This window comes from Arvicola amphibius, chromosome 4 (assembly GCF_903992535.2).
Source record: "Arvicola amphibius chromosome 4, mArvAmp1.2, whole genome shotgun sequence".
Classification (NCBI taxonomy): domain Eukaryota; kingdom Metazoa; phylum Chordata; class Mammalia; order Rodentia; family Cricetidae; genus Arvicola; species Arvicola amphibius.
In genome coordinates, this window is record NC_052050.1 from 135,213,468 (window position 1) to 135,231,425 (window position 17,958).

General features: G+C 35.7%; 1 protein-coding gene across 2 annotated transcripts in view; it reads left to right on the top strand.

The window, feature by feature from the left end:
• Positions 1–17,958, top strand: part of Sgcz (sarcoglycan zeta) — a 308,488-nt gene that overhangs the window by 80,840 nt on the left and 209,690 nt on the right. The window lies entirely within an intron of this gene.

A 17,958-nucleotide genomic window follows, 5' to 3' on the forward strand; every position in this document is an offset into this window, starting at 1 on the left:
ATTTCCTTTCTTTCCATTCCTCTCTCCAAATCCTTCTATATACCCTCACTCAAACCATTCCAATTTTCCCTCTTTACTCCCTGTCAAATTGGTAAGTGTTTTCTTCTTTGATTATAATTTTTAAATATTTGTATTCATACATGCCTAAAGACAACCTGCTGATTCTTATATGTACATGATTTTAGGGCTGTCAACTTAGTGTTAGATAACCACTAAGGGGGCCTATCCCTGGGGAAGACTAAATTCACGCTTCTCAGTTTAGCGTTTTCCTGTTTAGCTCTTTCATTCCTGGTTCTTGGCATGAGAACTTATTTTCTATCAAACCTGGACATATGGATTATGATTCTATAAAAGTCTGGATCTGTCAGTCTGCCTTGGAAACTATCCAGCCAAATGAGGAATGTCCTCTGCTCCATTCAACCTTGATTTGCACCTGAGAAATATCTATACCAAAGCTGGGTAATGGGATAAGGTCGGGATTTACATGGATTTACTCAGACTCAATCTTTCTGCCATTGTTAGACTCCATAGAAACAGAGTGGGGGAGAGAGACAGACAGAGAGAGAAAAGGGTGGGGCATGAGAGAAAATCATTTTCTGCTCTGGGTAAACACTGTGTCTATTTTTAGCCTTCTCTGCCCTCACTCAGCAGGGACCATGGTGATGGTCTCTTTATTCTGTAGTGGAATCTGGGGTGTGCTCTCAGCTATTGCTGCAGCAATGAAGTGGGCCCCTGTGACTTTACAGTGGAGTGACAAGGTAATGGCCTAAAGCTTTTGCAATAACTTTTTCTTTTCTCCTCATTTTTTTAGCATCATTTAATTTTTCCAGGTTGTCACCTTCTTCATCTCCATGTATAGACTATATGAGGCTAGAAGAAAAGCCAAGCTGAGGAAACTCATAGCATCTCTCCATCATTCTCAAACTCTCCCACATTGGAGAACCCAATTATCCCTGTGACCTCATCTTCACCTTTCTGAATCTTATTATATTTCTTTTATATAATGTCCAAGAATTTTTATTTTATTGCGAAGAAGAAATTAAGAAAAAGCGAGTCCAATCCATCTTCTTAAACATACTGCTATTGGCAAGAGTTCTATTTTATAAAATAAGCATTGTTCAGATTGGAATGTCAAGGAATATTGAAATACTTTCTCTGAAGAACTAGCAGTATCTGGGGAAAAATGAGTCAGATAGTGTTTATAGCCGTGATATTTGAAAATAATGCATTTTATATTAAACCAAATTCCTTGAATTTTGAAATGAAGAGTTTTGAGGCAAGGTCAGTGGGAACAGAGTGGCCAAGCTGCAGTATTAAAGGTTGATTTGGGCTGTTTGAATCATGCTTGTAGCTGAGGTCGTTATGGCCACATTTGCAATTTTGAGCCATGTTTTTTCTTTCTACAGTCTGATTTGAAGTACTCTATCTTGAAGCCTAAACTGCATCAAGTAAACCCAGGAATATGAAAATGTAAAGTTTTGTGTGGTCTGCTCTTTCGCCTTTAGCTTTCTTCATCTCCACTCGTCTTTTACAGTTAGTTGCTCTTTTTAGATCTTGATAAGGGGAGTAATCTCAGAATGTAGAGTGTCCTCTGCTATCCCTGTACGCTCCTTCCTATCATCTGCTTATTTAATTGAATTCAGATGCACCAGTCTTTGTCAGGTACTGGGGTTAGATTAACAGCCTTTAAGTGAACACTGTCTCCTTGTGGCCCACTTTGTCCTAGAGAATTCGAATGGCTGATTGAAACTTATTTTTAATTTACTCTCTCTTAGGTTTTGAGATCATTGTCACTTCATTGTGTTTTTTTGTTCTCATTTTTTTATTAAAGATTTCCATCTCCTCCCCTCCGCCTCCCCCTTCCCTCCCCTCCCTTCCACCCATACCCCCACTCCACCCCTCTCCAAGACAAAGAGCCATCAGGGTTCCCTTCACTATGTTAAGTCCAAGGTCCTCCCAGCTCCGTTTTACATGACTTTACTGCCCCTTTTGTTTCCATCGCTCTGCATCCAGGCAGCCTATGTCTGTCTCCACATCACTCCAGTCATTCATTCTCAAGAGAGACTTTGATGAGTCCTTGTTCCCCTGAGAGCATCCCCTCGCTTACACTATAATCGTCATTCTAAGTAATAAATTTTACTGAAACAAGTTATATTTTTTTTTCTGAAATAAGTTTTGAGAAATGGATGAAGAAAGAGTTACTTTGATGAAATTGAGACCGGGGGATAACAAAGGATGTCAGCAGGCAGCTGTCCCTGTTCTGATTATCAGCTCTGTTTTCCCTTTTATTCATGATTAAGGGGAACAGCGATGTCTCCTTACAGTAAGTGGAATAATGACTATCAGGCCTGTAGCATATGCTCTAATAACTCCAATGAGCATGGGTTTCACTGTGCTTTCCAGTGATCAGGAGGCACTGAATGTGAGAGACCCCCTCAAGTGTCAATTTTGGGGATAGGTGGTAGTTTACATGAGAATGGGTTCATTTGACTGATGCAGTCAGTAGGAAACTAATATATGAATAGGAGGAGATACAAAGGAAACAATTACATTTACTTTCTTCTTATTATTATTTTTCTTCTTCTTATTATTATTATTATTATTACTATTATTATTATTATTATTTAGCTGAAACATGCTCTTTTAGTTTTGTAAGAGTCCCCTCTATTTTAATCCGTATGAAATCCTGGAATTATGATTTCTAACACGAAATCAGATATTATGTCCAGTCACTTAGCTTGAATTTAAATTCCGATGTGTGTCTCTGAATTTTTTCTTTTAAGATTCAATTTCTGAATCTCTAACTCAGTCCGTCACATGGCTAAGTGACCTGTGTTTAATGACTTTATCCTGTGTTCATGTTTATATTTCTTGTTTCATTTGTTATTCATTTTAACTAATGTATATACATATATGTATATATTAATGGGTGTAACATATAATTTATTGGAAAACCATAAGCCCTCAGTCCTCAATCTCTTGCTAATATAAGCAGATAGCAATTCTTTTCTCTCTAGAAAATTAATGACTGCTAATATAATCTGGATATGGAAACCAGATGGAGTATAAAAATCTTAGACCAAGATATTTAAAGGCATTTGTTTTAGCATATGAGGTGATAAATAAAGCTTCTGATAATACATTTGTGTGACCATAATGACTATTCTTATAAATGTTACTTTCTAGAATTTAGTTATCTGAAATTGATTTTTAGCAATTAGACATATATAAACTCCATTATACCTTATCTTTACAACATGTAGAAGTTTGAGATTACTAATCCATCTTTGGAAAAAAAATTGATCCATGTAGGTTCCTAAAATACTCATAAATTATAAAATTGGGACAACTTATTTATAATGTGTGATCATTTAAGAAAATTATTTATGGTTTAATGACTTCTAAATTATTATGCTCCTAAACTCTTCAGTAGGCTATCTGTTTGAATAAATGCTAGGATTTATATGCCAAGCTATTTACAGAACACATCCATTATATGGCTTACTTTAATGTAAACAGCTTAATTTAATGTTTGAGTGTAAATAATGTCAAAGGCCACAGACCCATTTATTAGGAGTTGGAGAACAACACCATATCACTAAGGAGAGCCGTCTCTCCAAAACATGACCATTACTTAGGCTTGGGGAAAATTATATGTTGTTACTATTACTGCCTTTATCCAAGTATCATCACAGCTATGATATCTAAACAAGTGAAATATTCTTTTTAAATTATGTAGACAGTCTGTAAATGTTTATACAGTAACTAGTTTAACCACTCTCATAGCTTTTTTTAAAATTTCTGGGCAGTAAAACACTCCATATACTTAGGATATTCAATCATTCTTGTGAATATTCAGCTTCATGAGGAATTAAATTGCATATGTATAATGCATAGTTTTGAAATTATGACCAGGCTATGCTTGTCTTGCCTTCTTATTCAAGTTTGAGGTTGCTCTACAGAAACTACCCTCCAGCCACGGTACTTTAGCAGAAATGTTTTATGTGATTAGAATGGAAATGATATGTATACAAACAGGAGAGCAAAAGCTTGGGCAGAAATAATCCATATGTGCAGGCAATTAGAGCTAACATAAAGCAACTGTTTATTTGTTTATGCAAGTGGCTGAACTTGCAAAGGCTTGAACAATCCATTCTGCTATTGGTCCTGTGGCTGTACTAGAGCCTGTAGGATGACTGCTATTTTTATAGGAGGAGAGAGCAGTGCAGAGGAAGTACACATTATCTGTAAATAGCACTGTTGGAGAGGTGTTGGAAGGTGCAACATTTGACGTAGATCAGTTATCTGTCACAAAACTAGAAATACCATGAAAGTTCATAATACAAATCGGGTGTCAAGAATAAATTGTAATAATATAGTCTTCCTTAGTCATGATAAAAGATAAAAATTGTAATTCTTTCTTGATACCTATTTTGTTATATGTAATTTCATTATGTTAAAATTAAAACTTTCCTTTTTATTTAAACAGAAAGGGGAGGTGATGTGGGATTCCCCTCTGTATACCATTGGTTAAAAAAGAAACTCTCTTGGGACTGCACAGGAGAGGTAGTCAGGGAAAAATAAGCAGAATACCAGAGATAGGAGACGGAGTCAGAGAGAAAAGTCATGTAGCCCAGAGGAGACCGGCACAGGGAACTTTACCCAGTAAGCCACAGTCACATGGTGATACACAGATTAAAGTAGATGGGTTAAATTAATATATAAGAGTTAGCCAATAAGAAGCTAGAGCTAATGGGCCAAACAGTGATTTTATTAATATATTTGCTGTGTGATTATTTTGGTTCTGGGAAGCTGGGATGAACAAGTGGCCTGTTAATACAAATTGGCACCAGAAAAGGGAAAATAATATAGGAGGTTCTTCTGTCTATGTGTTGCTTTTATTGGTTAATGAATAAAGAAACTGGCTTGGCCTGATAGGTTAGAACAGAGCTAGGTAGGGGAAACTAAGTGGAATGCTGGGACAAAGGAGGTGAAGTCAGAGAGAAGCCAGGTAGCCCCGCCAGAGACGGTCACTGGAACTTTAGCTGGTAAGCCACAGATACGTGACAATACCCAGATTGATAGAAATGGGTTAAATTCAGAAGTAAGAATTAGTCAATAAGAAGCTAGAGCTAACGGTCCAAGCAGTGATTTAATTAATATAGTATCTGTGTGGTTATTTTGGGGCTAAGCAGCCAGGAACAAACATGCAGCCCTTTCTTCCTATACAAATGATGATTAAAACTTAACTCAATAGTTGGTGGTTATCTCTATTTATCCCAAATGGAGGGCTTTTTCCCCCTGAAAACACATTAGGTTTAATGATTCTGTCCTTGTCAACAACATACCTTGAAAATAGCATTGATTTCAACATATGTTCCCAACACATTGCACACATGATGAGTGTCCAAATGTTTCATGTTAACAAATAGTGCATTAACTATTTGTGGGTTTTGTTTTGATGTTTAAGTTAAAGGAGAAAAGGTGTATCTCAGCTGACCTTGAGCCCACAAACTTCTTGCTTTTGCTCTCAATTGGTGGTTTTACAGATATGTGACTCTGTGTTCTACATGAAATATGACTTTCCTTTTATTCCCTGAAAACTAGAGTGCTGAACATTTGTTTTCTTTCATATTTGGAAGTTGATTAAGCTCAGGAGGGTTTTCAAAATGAAATATTAATATTTATTATTACATACTGACTATAATAAAAATTGTAACTGTTTATAGATTACAAATTTTGTTGTGAAATTCCTTAATATATACACAAAATAAGTGTGTTTACCAAAGTCAAGTAAGTTGGTTGAAATCATACAGATGCACAGGAAACTCAAAGTTATTCCTTGGTCACTGATCATTAGACACTGGTTAATTTGGTGTCATCTCCTCCCATGACCTCTAACTTACCTACTTTTACAAAGACCGTGCTTACAAACAGGGTATCATCACCATAAGTTGTGTCAGATCACATAGTAGAGTACCGTCCTCTAGCTCTGTTCTATTTTATAATGTTCAGAATTAATCTTGTCCATTTGGTTCCTCCACTCTCATTTGCTATTGTGTTAACAATGCCCTGGCTATGCTGCTAGATGTCTTCTGTTTCTGGTTAATAGTACTATCTGGAAGTCCTTGGATAGTGTTCCTGTCAATCACCTTTCCTGACCCAATCACACCTAGCTTGTTTTTAATTCCCTCCTATTAGTTTAAGTCTTTGTTTAAAAGGCACGAACTAACTCAATAAACATCATTTGTTTTTCCAGTGGTAGCTAAGCTGAAATCATACCTACAGTTCCAGTATCATCAATCCTTCTTCCCGAAACATGTTTATGCTCCAAATCGTTCAATTCATTTCTGTCTACAACAACATATTGATTCTGTTTCTGTTCACAGCTCATCAGCCCAGCAGATCGTAAGTTATGAATACTGCCCCATGATTCTTACTCAGATGCACTGGCAATGCAGTTCCTTCAGAGCCACCTGCCCAGGGGCTGGGGCTTTGACTGCACCTTTACTAGGAAGGAAACAAATCTGCCTCTGCATTTTCAATAAACTGAGGAAATGTGTTTCTGTAATTCACAAGTGACTTCCTGTTACTGTGATGTTGTATTATAGACTTGGAAACAGTTAATACAGAACAGACTTTAAAATTATTTTAAATACACATAAGATATTAAAATTTTAACATGACCTATATCCAAGTTATGGTCACCAACAAGTAAAGACTACGACTTGCTTTCTACTTTTTGTGCCTACTTCCTCTATGTGTGCACTACCACAGCCTTGCACAAGTATGCACACCATTAGAGCATACTTATTATTATTATTATTATTTGTGGTGTAGCACAAATAATAAAAACGCAGACACTGGGGTTCATCCTGAAAAACCAGGAAAAAAAAAACACAACTAAGTCACTAGAAGAATTTTACCTCTATCAAGGCTGCATGATCACAGACTAAGCAGACTAAGCCTCTCTCTCCTCCCATTTTATATTCCCCCAGCACTGGAATGAAAGGTGTATGACTCCCAGTACTGGGATTAAAGGTGTGAAGCACCACCACCTGGATTTGTTTCTGCATTGATCTAGTATAACCCGGAGTAGACTTGAACTCACAGAGATCCATCTGCCTCTATTTCCCAAAACCTGGGATTAAAGGTGTGTGTCACCACTGCCTAACCTCTAACGGTTTAGCTTTGCCCATCTGATCTTTATGCAGGCTTTACATATTAAAACATAAATAAAGTATGACTATAGTGTGGCAAATAGTTTTAATTCTGCATTTGCTGATTTTCTTTTTTTTTTCATGGTTTATTTTTTTTTAATATTTAAAATTTTCCATCTCCTTCCCTCCTCCTCCCCCCTCCCTCCCCTCCTCCTCCCCCTTCAAATGTGAATACTTGGTTTCTTCTTATTCTAGTCCCTATAATAAATTCAAAATAAACCTTTGAAGATTGGGATAAACAGATACTAAATAAAATCTCTAAGGGTATTAGTTTTTAAGTAGTTGTTAATAAATTTATTCTTTTGACTCCCCCCCTTTTCCTGCTCCATCATCCCCTCAACCCCAACCCTACTTGCCATCAACTCTTCAGAAGGGGTAAAGGGTGGAATCTAGGATAGCTATGTAAAAATGAAAGAAACTGTATTAAAATTTCTTAATAAAAATAAGTAAATTTATTCTTGATATGTAGAACTTCTTAAATGTTTATAGATTAAGAAAGACCCATTTTACACTGAATTTATTAAAAATATAAAATAATAAACCCAAACAATTATGTCCAACAATGCTTCATAAATGTAAATAAAATTTACATTATTATTACTGAAAAAGATAATTGATTGGAAGAGTCTAAGCTAATAATCAATTGAAAATATGTAGCAAGTATAAAGTGATATATAAAACATATGTATGAACAACTTATATGTATTTTGTGTAAGTAACTATATGTGAATGAACATATGTGAATATGGCTGTCTACTCCCTCACATTCCAAAATTAGTTATGACTCCTTATCCATATTCAACTTTCTTTGATTATTACTTGTGTAATAAGTAAAACTGACTAACCTGAACCTATAATTAAAACCATATTAACAGAGAAAGGTAGGTTCAAGGAACTGGAGAGGGCAAATTGGGTGGAATTTCCACAGGAAAATTCTGACCTTTTAAGAGAAGAGAGTGTCCAAGAAATGCAAGGAGTGTTGAACTGGAAATTTCCTAGCATTTCTTGTCAAAGAAAATTAACATGCCGAACCAAAGCATTCAAAACTTACATAGCCCAAATGTCTTCCATCTTTTGAGCATAAATTCTTAAAGATGTCACATGAGAATCATGATGCTGGCAAAGGGAGACTAACTTACACCTCTTTCCCACTTGGGAAGATACTGAAGTTGCTTCTGATATTCTTGCTCACTCAGAAATGGCTGTTTCTATACAGTACTGAGCCAGGGTGTGAAACAACACATAGATCACCACAAGCAAATTCCCAGAAAGAGAAAACAATTCTAAAATACGATGAACGCAAGCCTGAAACTTTATCTGATGTTAGTTTTTCCTCTCATTTCATTCATTCGCCCTGACATAGGGTTTTACTCTTTTGCACTCTCTTTAAGTCATCCCTTCCAGGCCAACACCTTGAGGGCAGCTTTTATCACCTCCCTTTCCCTTTTGAGAGTGTGATGGTCTTTATGTGCCCTCTCTCATCGCAGCACAGTCCAGATTGCATTAATTATTCACCTTCTGATTATATTTCCAATCTTAGGAACATTCTCCGTGTCACTAAAGCAGAACTTACAGCTGTGTTTCAGGTTTATAGCCCCTCGCATCTCAGCCGCCATCTCCTCTTATAAAAGAACTCCATTAGTCACGCGTCCCAACGTGTCTCCGTGACACTTCCTCATCTCATTTCTCTCGATTATACAGCCAGTGAATGGACACATTTCTACGAACGTCACTAGAGTCCTGCTGTTAACCAAGCTGGTGGGCACAAATGACTTCACAGCGCAACAACATGCCGTATAAAACTCTCACACTCTGCTAATTATCCACAGAACCCCCCCCCCTCTGTCTTATTTTCTCTTTTATATTTGATGTACTATGACTTTTAGTCTTTTATAATATCTACTAATTTATAATATGTCTTCATGAAGTTTCCTTTTGCACCTTTTGTTTTTTTTTTTTTTTACTGGTCTATTTGCTTTTTCAATACTACCTGAAGTATGTTATTTATGAAAAATACCCAATCATATTTGATGAGTAATTTTTTTCTTTTTATTATTTCTTATTCCTTATATTTAAATTAGTTCCTATTGAAATGTTAGTAACTTAGTCTTCTGAAGTCTTCACTTTTTCTTTTATATTGCAAGGGAGAGTTGAAAAATATAACTGAAGACTGAGAAATAACATTTTAGAAATAAATACTACTAATCTAAATCTTAAGCACAAAATGCCATGTCTGTTACATTGTCAAAACATTTTCAAAAACTTGTCACCATGTGTTGCACATAAAACTGATATTTACATAACAAACTAGATTCTATAGAACATGTTGTTCAGTCTGAGAGCTGGCAGAATCCATTTTGCAAATAACCAAGCATTTATCCAGCATCCATGAAATTAGGGAAATGTTTTGTTTGTTTGTTCGTTTGTTTGTTTTCATCCTTTGATACTCATGGATCACTGGAGCATTTAAATTCATTGGTTCTGAAACTATGGCTAATACAATCCCTTGATGGTGAGTGTTCAAAAAATAAATATAAAAAAAACAGGGTATTAGATGGAATTCAAAACCAGAAATGTATTTTCTGAGGAACACTCAGTGGAAGAGCACATGGTTACCGTGACTGTAGCCTGTGTTTCCTATCCTAAAGTGAGCAGGGGAAGAGTTGGAAAAGTAGAAATACCTTTGAATCTTTGTTCTTTTGGGGAGCCCGCAACCCAGATCCTAAATAAATCAAACACACACGGAGATTTATTCTTATTTATGAATGCCTGGCTTTAGCTTGGCTTGTTTCCAGCCAGCTTTTTATAATTTTAATTATCCTGTCTACCTTTTACCTCTGTGCCTTTTCCTTTTCTTACTTTTGTATATCTTGTGTTCCATCCTTTCGGTGGCTTGCTTTGTAGCTGGGTGGCTGAGCCCTGTCATCCTCCTCTCCTTGTTCTCTCCTTGCTCCTTCCTTTTCTCCTTTCTTCCTCTCAGATTTCTCCTCCTATTTATACTCTCAGCCTGCCAGCTCCACCTTTCCTTTCCCTTGTCTTACTATGGACCGTTTGGCTCTTTATTCGACGTCCATGTGCTTTCGACAGGCAAAGAATCACAGCATCACACAGTTAAACAAATGCAGCATAGACAAAAACAACCCATCTTTACATCATTGAATAGTTGTTTCAGAGCATAAACAAATGTAACACACTTTAAAATAGTATTCTACAACACATATGTGCTACCTCATTGGTTTTATGTGATTTATGCACATCGGGAATCAGATCTTCTATGTGTATGACAAGCATTTTGCCCACTAAGCCATGTCTCTAGCTTGTCTAACAATTCTTTACTGTGCTTTCCTTTTTTTTTCTTATTTTTATAAAATGTAGATGTGTGGGGGGTGACAGGGTATGTGTGTGTACAAAAAGAAAGAGTTAAAGAAAATAAAAGGGGTTTTACATGGCAAGACATACATGTAATTGCTGTACTTGAGAAGCAAAAGAAGACAATCAGATACACTAGATACACGGTGAAATACTGTCTCACCTGCCTCAAAAATAATGCAAATGTGTAATAGAGAAACATTTTTTGGGGTTTTTCGAGACAGGGTTTCTCTGTGGCTTTGGAGCCTGTCCTGGAACTAGCTCTTGTAGACCAGGCTGGTCTAGAACTCATAGAGATCTGCCTGCTTCTGCCGACTGAGTGCTGGGATTAAAGGCATGCACCACCAACGCCCGGCTTAGAGAAACATTTTTAAAAAGGAAAATGACACAGGGCTGGAGAGATGGCTCAGAGGTTAAGAGCATTGCCTGCTCTTCCAAAGGTCCTGAGTTCAATTCCCAGCAATCACATGGTCGCTCACAACCATCTGTAATGGGGTTTGGTGCCCTCTTCTGGCCTGCAGGCATAACACAGACAGAATATTGTATACATAATAAATAAATAATATTTTTTTAAAAAGGAAAATGACATAATATTGATAAGAGAAGCAAACTGAAATATTACTTATGTTGTGTATTCATTGAAAATTTTATATAACAGTTTTAAAAATTTACCAGGATGGTGTATGAGCAATCAAAAGAATCACAACCATTTAAAATAGCCATGAACTATTTTAATATGAACAATGATTATCCAAATCCATATGAAAAATATTAATGTAGTTTTTAAATAAAAAGTACAATAAAACAAGAGATAACTTTCTGTTTAAAAGCTTATAATTCTGTCTGGGGGTTGGGACTGTCTGAACTGAATACCTCTAATTAGTTTCTGTATCTTACAGATCCTACACCTCTTATTCATTACCCACCGTTTCTCTGGTGCTTTCAGTACATGAGGTTTTGATAAACTATACCCAAACTATGCCAGACCTTATGCCACATTCTGATTTCTAAGAGTCAGTAAGTTGTTGTTTAAGAGACTTGTTCTAAGCAGAAGCTGATTGTTCATTCCCAGTCGACAGTACCCAAAGAATCACATAGAAACTTTATTAAACAACACTCCCTGGCCAATAGCTTAGGCATATTTCTGGATAACTCTTATATATTAATTTAACCCATTTCTATTAATCTGTGTATTACCACAAGGCTGTGGCCTACCAGTAAAGTTCTGGCATCCTGGAGTTTTTTGCCTTCAGCAGCTACATGACATTTATTTGACTCCATTTACTCTCTCTCTATATATCTCTGTTCAGATTTCTTGCCAGGCTTACCTCTGCTCAGCCATTAGCCAAAATCATTTCTTTATTAACCAATGGAAATAAAACATATTCATAGCATAAAGAGGGAAATCCTACATCAACTTGTGGTCTTGCTTAACTATATTTTGGAGATATCTAGGCTTCTTTAAGTCCCTATGTCCTCATCTTATACCAGGCGGGTGACGAGGAGCATAAACTTTGTCCTGACAAATGTAGATTCAAATATGAAAATAGGTGTCTTAGTGTCCATACTCAAGCTTCAAAACTACATTTGGTATAGAATCCAAATACCAGAGACACATGCACGGATTGATCTGATGACTAATTCATACATAAGGAAAAATGACAATTCTGACATGGAATTCTAGACAATCCTCTTATTCTTCCACAAAACTCAAGTGAGTATGCAACAGAGAGAAAGTGGCATTATTGAAAGCATCCTGGGTGATGACAGTGTCACAAAATGCAGGAAAATGAAGGAAAGGTGAACTAAGTAGGGTTCATGACACAGGTTCACCCGTAGAATATTAGACTTTCGACATGAAGCAGGCTGACATTATCTCACATTTTAAGGATGTGAAATATTTATTGACTTAATATGGGATGAGTAGGTTTGAAAAATCACACTTCAGTGATTTTTATTAGTTTTAAGGTGAGTTCATTCCCCAAACTTCAAAGAACTATGCAAATACCGTACGGAATGACACATTTGTAACTGGCATACTCTAAAGTAGATTCAAGAACATGCACAATTCATTTTAGTAGGGGTGGAAAAAATTAAAATAGACCTTCATACCCATAAGGTTATATTAAAGTATTTGTGATAACTTAACAAAGAGAAAAAGAAGAAAGGGACACATACATAGGTGAGGGGATGCAATTTTAACAACCTCGTACAAACAGAACTTAGCAACTGAGTTTAGCAGCTTAGCTACTGGGTGGTGGAGGGCTTCTTACAATTTGGTATGCCAAGTTTACCAACATTTTGTGGCTCTTCTAGTTAGTGAGACCCGACTAGTTTTGTTGAGTCAAAGGGTGTGTAAATTCAGAAATACAGTCGTGATTTTCATTTATCAGATGTCAGGCACATGGAAGAGGAAAAATGAATCAATGAAAAATAATATAGAAAATATGTATTTTGAAGAAAACCTTGGGTATATAGGGAGGGCAGACACGTGCGAAACTGAAACACAATACAACCAGCACAAAGGAAAAAAACATGAATGCACAAGTGATGATCAGTCTCTATTGTGAACTTGATTTGATTGTGAAATGCCTAGAAGAATTATCTAGCATACTATATATGTTCCTGTGAGGGTGTTTTTAAAGATAATTAGATCCATAGGGATCTGGCCAAATGACTGTGTCAACCTACCAACACCAAGGATTGCAAACTTTGAACAGACTATTGCGCTATGGTAGAATTTGTTTTCATGGACACTAGGGTCTGGCTGAAGGAAATCACTGGCAGCATGTACTCATTTCCGACTCTTGTACTCAGTTCCTCTCTGCCTGCTGACTCCCATGATGGGTGATGTTTTTCCTGCCGTGATGGCCAGTGTCTTTTAAATTTATGAATCAAATAAGCCTTTACTTTTGTAAATTATTTTTATTAATCATTTTATTACAACGAGATAAAAGTAATCACTAAGTATGTCATCACCCAAAACTGATCTACTAAGAGATGAGATGCAAACAGAAATTTTGATGTAAATAGAAATCGGTAATAATGATTAACAATAAATAAGTTGCGTCCTAGATTTATACTGGTGCTGACATCATAAAAAATGACTATGACTCTCTTTTTTGTTTCCTCTATCTTTGATGGAATGCTGGGGAGTTGTTAAAGTGGAGTAATCTACTTAAAAATTTATATCTTCCTGTAGCTTATAACTCAGGAAAGGAATAAATAGTTGAAAGTGGGTTTTTTTTCTGATTTGTGGAACAACAATAGCGATATAACATAAATACAATGTGACAAGGTATCCTCCAACAGGATAAAAATAAAATATTTATAATTAATAAGAAGAACATAGGATCAGCGACTCTAAAGGACCGAAGATTTGCAGAAGTTAATTCTTAAGCTATCTGTCCATTAGCAGTGGGTCTCCACTTTAATAATAATGTATCCTTTTAATACAGTTCCTCATGTTTTGGTAACCCCAATCATAAAATTATTTCATTGCTCCTTCATAACTGTAATTTGCTACTATTATAAATCATAATGTATATATCTGATATGAGACCCCCTAAAGGGGCATGATCCCCTGGCTGAGAATCAGTGAGTTATAGGAATGAGAGATTGGGGATTTCTTGCTTCAGAGTTGTTAGTGAGGTAGAGCAAAGAGGTAAGGAAGCAAAGGACAAGGGGAACTTTGCAGTCATCTGTGTGCTTCCAATGTAACACATGGAACATCAATATCACCGTGACACTTGACTTTCCCTGAAAAAATCCTGTGGTGCAGTTGACAAGTATCTTTCCATGGGAACAGTCCTCCCCCTGTCAGGGGACTAGCTCACTATCTTCCTTTAATATACATAATGATAAAGCCCTGTGGCAGAAATTCGAAGTGTAGAATGGAAGATGACATATGAGGACAGGATAAGGAAGTAGAATGATAAGTGTTGACTTGTGATCTATGGGCACTGCGCACACATACTGACCATGGGCAAACTTGATGGTTTCCCTCAAAGAAGGAAATGTTCCAACGTGTCTTCCTGATTTTTTTCTTCTGGAAGTTGCCAAAGGGATTGAAGACCTTCCTGTTCTGCCCCTTACAGCATGTCTTTTCTTCTCCCTTCTGCTCAATAAATTATACTCAGTAAAGTATCTTCTTTAGTTCCCCCATTATTAGCAGAATGATCAAGGACCTTATTGGAACTTTTGCTCCTTAGGAAACATACTGAAAAGTCTTTAAGAAATAACATCTCAAATAAAGATATGTCTACTTTAGATCACTTGTCAACCATCTGCCTTTTCATCTTTTTCTTCATCTGAATTGGTTTGTATACATTTAAAATCTAGTTATGAATTCAGTAACATCAAATAATTTTACTAAGTGTTTTTGTGAACTTTAAGTGTCATGTCATAGGTCTACTTCTGAGTTTCTTGGGGTATTTGGTGGTTATAAAAGAAGTGCAGGGGATACATGCTCCAACACCTCACAGGCAGTACCAAGTGGTTGATTCAAACATAGCTGTGGTTAGCATAAGCCATACATAGATCTAATCTACATGGGAAGTAGAAAAAGAGAAACTGGGGGCATGGGGACCTTGGGAGGAGGGCTAAAGGGGAGAGGGGAGTCAGGGAGGGGAGCAGTGAAAAATGTATAGCTCAATAAAATTAATAAGAAAAGAAAAGTGAGTCTGATAAAATGATAACTTTTTAATGTGCTCCTAAATTCTAAGGTCTGGGAAGCAGAATTATATAAACAAGGGAACTCTCTGGCCAGTGAGTCTTGAGAAATCTTTAAACTCCTGACTCAGTGATAAACACTATCAAAAATATTAAAATATAGAGTAACTGAGGAAGACCCGTTCTCCACATGCAAGTGTGTGCACATGTATGCACACAGACATATATGCTGATATGTCACACATACAAATATATATTAAATTCTGCACTGACATATACCCTAAATAGACACTTTTGCTAAGTTATTGAAAGCCAGTGCCCACAGCTATCTCACCCAACCCTAATTCAATTTTAAATATGAAGCAACTCCAGGAAATATCCATCTTTCACCATTTTTGCATAAAAGTTGATATCTTTGTTGATTATAATCATGAGATCCAGTTTAAAAGCCAGTTCCATTTTTAATTTATGCCATGCTGTTATCTTCCTAATACTCTTACAATGTTGGCAGAAGTTGCCTGCTCTTCTCATTAAATTAAGTAGCATAACTGGATGCTCTCTAAAAACTACATACGAAAAGTAAACATAATTCTATAAATCCACTATGACAAGGAGGTGCCTGTCATGGTGTATATTGTTTGTAGTAGAGCAGTCAAGTGAAGAGTAGATTATGAGAACGAGGACAACTGCGTTTTCTCAGACCACACTGGTCAGGACACCATCAATGAGTCTGCTGAAATACTATGCAGGCAAGGCCTGCAAACATTTCTGTCAAATACCGGAAAAGTTTTATAGTTGTGTCTTTATGATGTTTTATGATGTTTTCTCACTGATTATTCAAACAAAAACATGTATATTTAATGTGTGTATTGTTAAACAATGTATCATGTGTATGCATTAATAACATAACAATATACACTTAAGTTATATATAATAGAACATATTTCTATAAATAATTTATATATATATATTAAACATACATATTTATCAGATTCAGTTTTTTCTTTTGTTATTTAGAGGTGATAAGAATGAATCAGATACAGAGAAACTAGACTTACATAAAAGAAGTCATCTAACGTATAGGAATTACGTTGTTTGGTAGAATAGATTTCCATATCTTTTTGTACATTTCCTTGTTAATGGTTCTTTGTTGTTTTCAGAGCTTATGACAGTTCCTTTTCTTCAAGTATTCATTAATTATTCAAAATGCTTTCTATTTTGAGATAGATATACACATTTACTTAAATATATTTTCAGCCCCTTTCCTCTTTAATTTATACACTTAGAAACATTATGACAGTACCTGTCTGATGAATATGTTACATGAACATGTCTATCTAATATGTGACAAACACATGTATATTTGATGTGTTACATAATTATGTCTATTTGAATAAAGTTTAATTTGAAGATATCATTGCAATGTAAGTTGTAACCTATATGATTAAAATGTGTATTCACATTTAAATGGACTGGGACCATTTATGAGGCATTATTTAATATTCTTTCAGCAATGTCAAAGGCATGAATGAATCAAGTGTAATTTCTTTAAAACTAAAGAAATTTTCTACTTCAGGGCATCACAAAACAATCTTCTATTAATAAAACTAAGTAGCAGGGTAATTCTGCAAAATCTTCAAGCACTCCATGAAACACAATTTTCCAAAATATTATTAAAGGTACTAGGAAATGAATAACAGTGATTTTCTTGAAATACATTCCTAATTGTAAATGTCTACGTTAACCAGCATTTCCAGAAACAATAATTTCAAAGTAGGTTGCCAATTACATTAAACCTTCCAGTGACAAATTTACAAACTGGCTTCATAGTAGTTGATGAGAATGAATCTCCTCAAATCTGATAATAACTAAATGGTTCCTTACTTCTTGACTAATTCCCTCACTTTAAGTATGCTGCATTTGAACCTGGAGAAGTCCCGCTTGTTGTTCTGCTGTGTTGTAAACTAGTTTGGATTCGGTACCTGTGCTTACAACTCTGACTTGAGGTAGCCTGTTCTACATTTTCCTGTTGTCCTTACACTCACCTTTACTTGTTACCGATTAACATTAAAGTGGATTTGATATTCATGTGGAGATTTGTCTACTACTATGTAATTGAGTAATTTATGTGATTGAAAATGAATGAATCGTGAAATATTTTCAAGGTATGTTTTACTGTTATACTTTACAATATATTCAAGGAAACCATAAAATGTATTTTTGACACTCACTAAAATTATAAAAGATTCATATTTCAGGATGATTGCACCCCATTCTTTACCACTATTTTTCCAAGGCAGGTTCTGGAGTGTAAGCTAAAAATCCCTCAGCCTCATTTGAGGCTTTCATCAGTCAGAAGGTCAAGAGATGGAGACTCTGAAAATGGATAGAAAATCCTCTCCAGGAAACTATTATCCTAATTATTCCTGAGACAGACCAATTTTCAGACATGCGGACATTAAAGTAAAAATATATGAAATATATAAGGAGTTAAGAGGAGCTGATCATTTATTAAGGATTATAAAATCAATTTGTAGTTTAAAATTCTCTCTCCATATATATATATCTTTGTGTGAGTAATTGTGTGTGGATATTTGTGTGGAAGTGTGTGTGGAGTTTATGCATGTGTTAGTGTGTATCTGTATGTATACTTAACAGCATGTCTATGTATGTGTATCAGTGGTATGTATATAGTTGT